Raw genomic sequence first — 9,103 nt, 5'->3', positions numbered from 1 at the left:
CCTCTCTCTCTAGCTGGGGATTGTTGGGCACTAATTCTGGGGCCTGTGACTCTCACGGGTGCTGCATTAACCTTCCTTATCTCCTCCCTCATCTCCTCTTTAAACTCCATAATCACAGCTGAGATATGAGCCTGCATTGGGCCATTAATCATACTCTCATAATTCCTAAGTTTGTTGGCAACAGAGCCCACTGTCTCTCGGTAAGCGTCAGCATTGATTGTTGCAATGAAAGTGGTGTATTGAGATGGCCCAAGATTTGCTAGACTCCACAGCATTTGTCCCGTACACCTGACCTTGTCAGGGTCATTATTGTGTCGTCCATCCCTCCCAAAGAGTACCTCCAATACTGCCACTTCCCTCAGCTGTTGGATCCCTTCCTCGAGGGTCTTCCAGTGCATTCTATGATGGTGCTCCTGCATTCTCTCCCTGTGGACAAACCACTCCCTGACACTCATTAAGAGCCGCTCCCAGAGAGAAAGGGACCCTGGTTCCCTTACAAAAATCTGATTTATACCCGAGTCCTGGGTCAAGGGTCCCAAATTCCTTGCCTCACCACCGTCCAGCTGCACGCCTGTACCCATAAGATCCCAAACCCGGAGTAACCAGGTAGTATAAGCCTCACGCCCTCGTCACACAATGTCTTTATGCAGATTACAAAGACTTTCGTACGTCAGGGACTCGGTGATGATAGCAATCTCTGGCTCCCCTGTGGGTTGTGAGGTTCCTCCATTCTTGTCCCTATCTGCAGGGTGCTCTGCTTTCACCTTAGACTTCCTTGTTTCTACCGGGGCCACTGCTGCTGACCGTGACTGCCTTTGTGGTTCAGCTGGAACCTGGACAGTTGTAACATTTGTGGGTTCCACAGCTGTACTATTAGACTGTCCCTCCTCAAGGCAAAGGGCGGGTTTCTCACCAGCTGGGGAAATGCACTCCTTCAGCATCTCTCATATCTCCTTAACCAGAACCCTCACCCAATCTGGGTGGTTCATTTCTGAGGTGGGCTGTGGGGCAGGGTCAGGCTCTGGAGCAGCAGCATCTCGAGTCTCTGGGGCAGTTTCAGGTTCTGCAGGAGCATCCCTAGCCTCTGGTGTAGGAGTGAGGGTAGTTATCCAGGTTAATCTTCCTTTATCTCTGAGTGCTAAATATAACAGGCCTATCAGCAACACCACCCATTGTATGATATCATTAGCACTTAGAGAGGATCTTAACCATTTGAAAACTGGTGGAGCAGACCCAAAAAGATGGTTAAAAGGTTGGGAGAAAGTTTCCCCAGGTGCTATTTCCTCGCAGTAGGTACCGTTATTAAAGTAACCCCAAAAACATACAGTTAGTGTGTGATAGCTATGAATCCATGTACCTGCCTTCCAGAGGAAATTAAAGATCCATTAATTCCTCACCCAATTAACCCAGAAGCCAAACTTGATAACAGACACAGTAGCCTTAGTTATAGGACCCATTTTTAGATAAGGGTCTGCAAATGGGAAAAGCATAGCTACGATCACATGCCACCCAAACCAAGGTAAACTAGACCACATGCTGATGCTTAAAGATGTTTCTACAAACAACAAAAAAACAAATTACTTAAGAACTGCAAATCCTTTTTCCCTCTCAATGACCACGAGCCCCACCTTGGGAGCCAAAATCTGTCTTGGTTTGACAAGAGAGAAGTCTGTGAAGGAGGGCAAAAGCCTCCTGTGCAATGGAGAAGGTAAACTCCCTCCCTCCGAATTACCAGGATTTTTAAATGAAAAGGCTCTCAGGCAAAGATATGGGAATGGGAGTAACAATTCTTTACTAGGAGAAACTAAATAACAATTTAAAAAGGCAAATGCAATTGGTACAAAGAGAATGAGTGATAAAGTCCACAACCTGAAACCCTGAGGAGTCAGGCTGTTGGGAGCAGTCCAGTTGAAATGACAGCTGCTCGTTTTGCAGTGGCTGATGAATTGCAGCTGAAGTGGTGATCTTTAGAAGGGTATAGTTTTCTCTGAAGATCTGGTGGCAGTTGGGCCGGTCTTCCTCTGGGAATCCAGCGAAGGGGCCACTTCACTGGGAATTCCGCCGAAAAAGCTGCTTCTCTGGGAATCCTGCCGAAGGAGCTGCTTCTCTGGGAATCCCGCAAAGAGAGAGAGAGCTGCCCTGTCTCCCCAGAAGGTACCACTTTATATCATAAAAGAGTGCTTGGCTTCCCCCTCTGGGTGGAGCATCTCACAATGGGATGGTGTAATGTTACCAGGCCTGCAGTGAGTCAGTCAATGGCCCATTAACAAAAGATTACCTCTTCGGAGCAAACCATCATTCTTGGAAGAGATAATAAACCTACCCAACCTCCAACAGATGGCAAATAGAATACAAGCTTATCTTACAAACCAGGACACACAGTCATAGCCCATTTCCTCTCTTCCATGATAGCAGCAGTTACGAGTATCATGCTGGATTCCTGCTGCAGGTGATGTGGCTGCTTCTGTTTGAGCCTCACAACTGTACCTTAGCAACCTCTTTGCTTACATCAGCCCATATACTCAGTTACACCTTTCATATTTTTCCCTTAGACAAATTTCCTACTCAATCCAAGACAGCTTCCTACATTTCTACCACAATCAAAGAAATAATTTAATTCAGTAGTAAAAATCTGTGTATTACTCGAGTGTCTTTACTACCTGCCTGATGCATTTCAACTTTCAGGATTCTTGTAGCAGCCTTCCCATCTATCTCACAAAAAGGAACATTCTGCTGATGTTTACTAATGCAGAAGTTATAGGTAAGTTATTTGGCAATGTATTAGGTTTCTCAGAACTGACTGCTGACACAAGGTGTACTTACCTCATGTAGCCCAGCTATGAGAAACACCTTTGGACTTGGATGGGTCAGCAGTGCTTTTAAGTGGTATCTTTTAGAGCAGAAGGATAATAAAACATAAGCATAACCCACTTGGCTACTAGGCTGGAGTTAAATGAGGTGAAACTAAGATTCCTTGTTTTTTCTTGATGGATAATCAGCATGACGATCTTTGTCAGTCCAAAAAGGTGATTCCTGAATGACCCGAATTCTAAAGCTAGACTGTGTCAGGAGGCACAGCAGGTCACTGGGCACGCCAGTTCCAGAGAAGTATTGATGATTAACCTGTAATGACTTTTACATTTATGATCATAAGCAAAGCTGAGCCAGTGCAGACAATGCAAATGGAAGAGTCAGAGCAAAACTATGACTTTCTGCAGACATTAAAAAACAGTCAGTTGGCCATAAAATGCAAAGTTAGCTGTTGGTTTGTTGTTTTTTTTCCACAGATATGCAAATGTTTTTTATAGTACGCAATGAGGAAGCTGGTGTGTTTCTTTGTACGTGGTTTATTAGTCAGAGGAACACGCGCCTCTACTTTTCACAAGGGCTCTCTCTTTCCCTTCTCTTGTTAAAAGCGGCGGGTGTCGGTGCGCAGCCCTCCCGGCAGCGGGCGCAGGGCAGCACGGCCCGCGCGGCAGCGGCGCCGCGCCGGCCGCCCTGGCTGAGGCACGCCAGGACCGTGTGGGGCCGTTCGTGCTCCTCCGTCATTCCACGGGTTCCCTTTGGCACATTCCTCTGCCTTCCCGTTCTGGGACTCCTGCCTCCATCCTGCCCCGAAGGCACAGGGCAATTCCAGCGAGAAGGCGCAGCCGGCGCGGCCCGGCTCGTGTCCCGTGGACAACTTGCGCAAACGCCGCCGCACCGGCGGCTCCCGCCGCGCCGCCCCAGCCAACGCGAGAGGAGCTTCCCGGGACTCCTGCGACACGCGGGACCACGCGACTCACCCCACAGCCGCGGAACTACAAGTCCCAAAAAGCTTTGCGCGCAGGACCCGCGGCCGCCTAAGCCAATGGTGCGCCGGGCTTGCTGGGGCCCGTAGTGTGGCCGGGGGGATGTCCGGCCCCGCCTGCGCCCGGCCGCGATTGGCCGGGCCCGGGCCCGCCCCCCGCGCGCCGCGGTCGCCGGGCTCCGCACGGCGCTGGCCGCAATCGCAGCGGCCGCGACTCCGCTCCGGGACGCGGTGAGGGCGGCGGGGCTGCGCTGGCCGGGGGCTCCGGCCGGGGGGAGGAGGCGGGGTACGCCTGAGCGAAGGGAGCTGTGAGGGCACGGCCCGCTCCGCTCCGCCGCCCGGCCGCTGAGGCAGAGGCGGGAGCGGCCCCGCCGCCTCCCAGGGCAGCGGCGGAGGGCGCCGGCTGCCTTGCCGGGCTCCGGGCGCTGCCGAGCCCCCGGCGCTCCGCCCGGCGCCCCGTCCGGCCCTGGGCACGCCTGGCCTGGGAACTGCGTTTGATCCCTCCGTGCTGAAAAAGAGACGGGGGTCAGAGCGGCTCCTTCCGAGAGGCACTGCTCAGGGCTGGCAGAGGAGGGAGATGGGCGAGTGGGCGAGGAAGCAGTGGCAGCAGCTCAGATTTAATCACCAGTAACACGCTTTTAACGGGAGAAAGGGATGGAGTGACTATTTAGGGGATTTCTGCCGAGAGCTGCGGATGCCTGAAAGGCGCTGTGGCCAGTTGGTTATTTATAGGTGCTAGACAGCCTTGCTGTAGCATGAGGTTCTGCTTGAAGGTAGTAGCACCGCTAGTTCCCGAGTAGGATGGAACAACACTGTGTTGGATGTCTGTATTTGGGAGTTAGTGTAAATATTGTAGCCAGATCTGAAATGCTAAGATAAACTATAGTAGAAGACATGTGGAGTGCAGGAATCTTGTGTAATATTACACTGGAATTTCTGTGTAATAACTTCTGCAGAATTTCATTCTCTCTGTGCTCCCAACATTCCCATGTTTGCTGAGCAGATATTCTTATCCTTACCTGGCTTACTCTTTCACCCTTATACCCCCTATGCCAACTCAAGCAATTTAACAAAATTATTACTCATGCAGTGCTGCAGTATCTGTTTTTTCTTTTTAGAATGTGATGGCAGAGGCTTTGTACTTCTGCAGACAGATAAGAAAGTAAATAGCAGAAGTAGTTTTATCGAAGCTTTAAGGTTTGCCATATTTGAATATTTTGAAACTTGTAGAGGAAAAAAGAAATCCTCTAAACCAGGTTATCACCAATGATTTTGGGGTTTTTTTACTCTCAGGTAAATTGTACCATTTCTGCTACTGAGAAAAGTAAACCTGCAAACAGGAGAATGAACTTTATTTGTAATTACTTTTAAATACATTTATTTAACATCAAGAATCATTCTGAGTTAACTAAAAAATCATGGGTTCTTACAGTAAAAATGGCTTGTATATCTTCAGTAGCTAAACAGAATATTTTACTACAAGTTCTAATCATACTAAGCCAGTTCATAGAATGGTTACTAGCAGACTTTGTAAGGAAATGTTTGCAAGAAGGGCCATAATCTTCTTCAAAATGTACCATATTAGAATTTATAGTGTTAATTTTTTTTTTTATTTCTTTTACAAGTGCAGAAAGAAAATCAGATTATTTGTATAGGGGCCTAATTACAGGTTTAGGTGCTTCTGTTTGTGTAGCAGGCAGCACAGCATGTGGGTGGAACATTGCTGACAGAAGTGTGGACATCAGTTTCCTGTAAGGAAGAATGTCACATATTTTGTGGAAATCGGTGTCTAAGTGGCAGGCAATGTGCAAGCACTTTGTGGAGGAAGGAACTGTAGCTTGATTTGGGAATCTGAGAGGCTAGTGGTTACAAGAAGTGAGCTGTTTAGAAAGACTTCATAGAAGAGCTTTAATGGTCATCTGATCAGCTTAAGGCTGTTACTTTTCAGCAAGGTTACTGTTAGTGTATTTCTCATGCAAGTAAAATAGAGATATCCTTTCTGTTTATATAGCTCTTGGAGACTGTGCTTAAGGTATTTGGAGTGCAAGCTACTGAAGTGTCAATATTGCTTTAAAATCTAGTGAAAAATACTTTGATCAACTCAAACCCCTTTCTTTGGAGTGCTCTCCTCTTCTTAGAGTATTGACCTTAAAGGACTGTTTCCCAAAGGAAAGTTGTGGACTGAGGGAACAGGCAGTTGGCTGGAAAAATTGTTCCAGCGGCAGCCAGCCATTTCCAGATATGGTCTCTCTTAAGCATCCCTCTTTTATCAAGTCAGAGATATATGCCAGCTTGCTAGTGGGAAATGGTCAAAGAGCCTCTGTCAGGACAGACTGTTTTTAAGAGTGAATTGTTCACACCCAATTCTGCATGTGCTTCTTCCACAGACTGTGCAAACTGTGCAGCAGCCTTACCTGCATGTGTATGTGGTGGTCTGATGCTGAACCCACTGCATTGATGGGCTTTATCCTGGCATGGTCTCCAGGCAAAGTTAATTAACTCTTCTGTCAGAAAGACTAGGCAGAGCTGATCAAATCTTATGGTATTTTTTGGATTAACCAAAGCTCCAAGATGATCTTGTAGCAAGTTTTTAGTTTTTCCACACAGTCTTCAACTGCATGTGATGTAGGATTGATTGCATGTGACAGATCTTCAGAGAAAGGCTTTTTCTGTACCTGTGGTAAGCTGTTCAGCTGAGCTGCTTTCTCTTAATATGACTTGAAGACAAAGCATGTGATGGGTAGCTTTCTCTTCTCAACTGTAGGTCAAGAACTTGTACAACACAACCCTGAACACAGCCTTTTAAATTGCCCACTTGCACTCAGAGGCCTTTTTTAAAACAAGTATATGTGCGTGCATGAGTGTATTTGTTTGTTTGATCATTATTTGTTTGTTGGGTTTGGTTTGGGTTTTTTTAAAGCAGTACTTAGATACAGACGATGATGACCCATTCCCACTGCACATGTTTAAACCTATTTTTAGTGCTGCTTAGAGAACTTTGGGGAGCTGAGCATTTATTAGTTATGGTATATTGGTCCATTGTGGTACATCTGGAGTTTTTTTATTTCCTTCCTTCTTTCTGGTGTTAATTTGATTTAATTATAGTATAGGAAAAGACAGATAAGAGAGATTTTATGTCATTAATTTGTGGCAAAGAGGAGGTTCTTTTCTATTCTAAATAGTCCATGACAAAACATGTATGATTTGCTAGTACAGTGCAATGTTTGTTGGTGTTCATATTTTTTTCCTGGGTGTTCTGCATCAGTCACGTCTGTCTCAGCAGAAGAGAGAAATGTGAAGACCTAGATACCCTTGTACTGTGTGGAATCCCTCATGGAGGGGCTGCCTGAGGGGCTGGTAGCTGAAGTCTCTGTCCCTGCTGTGGCCCGGGGATTTCTGTGGTGGGGCTGTTTGCAGACAGAGTGCAGTGCTGGTGTGTTTGACAGCTGTGGTATGCCTGTGGTGCATGTGTGTGGCACAGCACAGGCCTGCTCACAGCTTCTGGCTGGGCTGCTGACAACTGTGGATCCTTGTTAGTGGAGTCAGGAGTGTAAACTCACCAGGAAAGACAATCCCATCAAACTGTTTCCAGCTGCCTGGTATATCAGTAACTGATAGTGGCAGGGACTGTTTCCATGTGATGGATGTCTGTGTGCCAGGACCTCCCTTGAAATTAGCTATCATGTTATATGGCCTGGTGAACAGCTGGCACCAATGCAGTTTCTGTTGATTTGCCCTGGATTCTGATGAATGCTATCTCAAAGAGCTAAGCATCATGTGAAAGCATCTCCAGCAATTATTTGGACCATTAACTTTTTTTTTTATATATGTAACTCATATTATAGTTGGAGAAATGTTATGAGACAGACACTGAGCTCTTGAGGCATCTGTGTGCAGGAGATCTAACTCAATATTCCAGTAAGTCAAACTCAGTTAAGATTTATAAGCAGATTGTCTAAACAATCCTGATTTTCTTTTCTTGCCTAATATTTCAGGAGTTAGATATACCTGAAATTGAATATTAGAAATGAACAGGCTCATTGGCCTGTGGCTTATGGTGGCACCTTACGAAAGTTCTATACAGGTTGATTTGAATCTTAGCTAGGCTGTAGGCAACAAAATAGGCAGGTTTTATGGATGTTGTACACACAGTGCACAGTATGTTATTTGTCATGTCATCTGAAGAAGTGACAAGATAGATCAGGCAGAGTTGCCATACAGAGCCACATTCTTTGGCAACAGTGGCAACAGTGACAAAACTTTACAATTCCAGCTCAACATGGGAGAGTATAACCATCTAATAAAAAATTCTGCTTCTTCCTTCATATCTGCTTGAGTGCTGAAGAAGCTAGTAAGTCAACAAACCCTAAATTGTTAAGGTACTGTGTATTATTCTTGGTCCAAGTGTTACAGGCAGTGACAGGAGTGGTTTCTTCCTGAAAGGTAAGTTTTTGGAAGACGCAGTTTCATAACAGTTAATGTTTGGTTCTGTTTAGACTGCCAAAACTTCCTTACTTTGTGCTAACTCCACTAAAAAGGATTAAAAAACCCCAACTTTTCAATATGTATATCAAGTATAAAATATGCATATATATTTTTTTCATACTACTGCCTGCAAGATTAAATCTTAGTGACCCATGAACCCATGCTATGTGTTAGGTAAATAGTCTTCTGTGAACACAGCTGGAGAGGATCTGGCTGCTTCGCTGTTCCAGCCTCATTTGAGTGGCTGCAGATGAGTGATTTTCACTGGGGTACTGAGGCTGACTTAGATAATGTTCACTAGGTTTAGTGGTAGTTTTGACATTTTTCCTTGTGACTGTGTTGAATGGCTTGGGGGTTTCCAGCTTTTATCCCACAGAAAGCCATGATAAAGTAGACTACTCTGCCTCTTACTACAACACCTCTTCCATACCTAGCAGAAATGGTTAACTTCCAGGATCTCATTTTTTTGAGTTTTGTGAGGCAGGTGTAAAATCCCATCTCCCAGTGCATGAGGAAGTGTGTAATCTTTATGCATGTGCCAGAGTGTGCAGTTCTTCAGGAGAGTTTGCTTTTAGAGTTCACATCGGATGAAGCAGACCTGAGACTATGACCAATAAATGGCACCTGCCTACCCCTGCAACCCCAATTCAAAAAGCAGACCTTAAACCTGTGATTGGATATGGCCAGATAGTTTGCTTGTAGAGTAAATGCTTTATCAGACATTCAGGATGCTCAGGACATTCACTAGCAAGGACCCTACTTCTAGTCCTCTCAAGATAGTAGAAAGAGCCATTTCTGCATGGGCTGCAACCTTCCCTGTGATCTGCT

The 9,103-nt window shown here is 45.9% G+C and overlaps 1 protein-coding gene across 3 annotated transcripts in view; it reads left to right on the top strand.

Annotated features, from left to right (window-relative positions):
• The first annotated feature begins 3,311 nt into the window (after nucleotides 1–3,311).
• LGMN (legumain) overlaps nucleotides 3,312–9,103 on the top strand; it is a 26,676-nt gene continuing 20,884 nt past the window's right edge. Inside the window, exon 1 of one of the 3 annotated variants that reach the window (XM_085582290.1) lies at nucleotides 3,312–3,853. The gene's annotated coding sequence lies outside the window, so the exon portion shown is untranslated. Of the gene's footprint in view, nucleotides 3,854–3,955; nucleotides 7,709–9,103 lie in introns of those variants that run through there. The other 2 variants (XM_021531952.3, XM_085582289.1) reach the window with 2 other exon arrangements.

This window comes from Lonchura striata, chromosome 5 (assembly GCF_050655825.1).
Source record: "Lonchura striata isolate lonStrDom1 chromosome 5, ASM5065582v1, whole genome shotgun sequence".
In the NCBI taxonomy this organism is placed as follows: domain Eukaryota; kingdom Metazoa; phylum Chordata; class Aves; order Passeriformes; family Estrildidae; genus Lonchura; species Lonchura striata.
The sequence above is the reverse complement of the archived record's forward strand: the minus strand, read 5'-3'. Positions and strand labels throughout refer to the sequence as shown.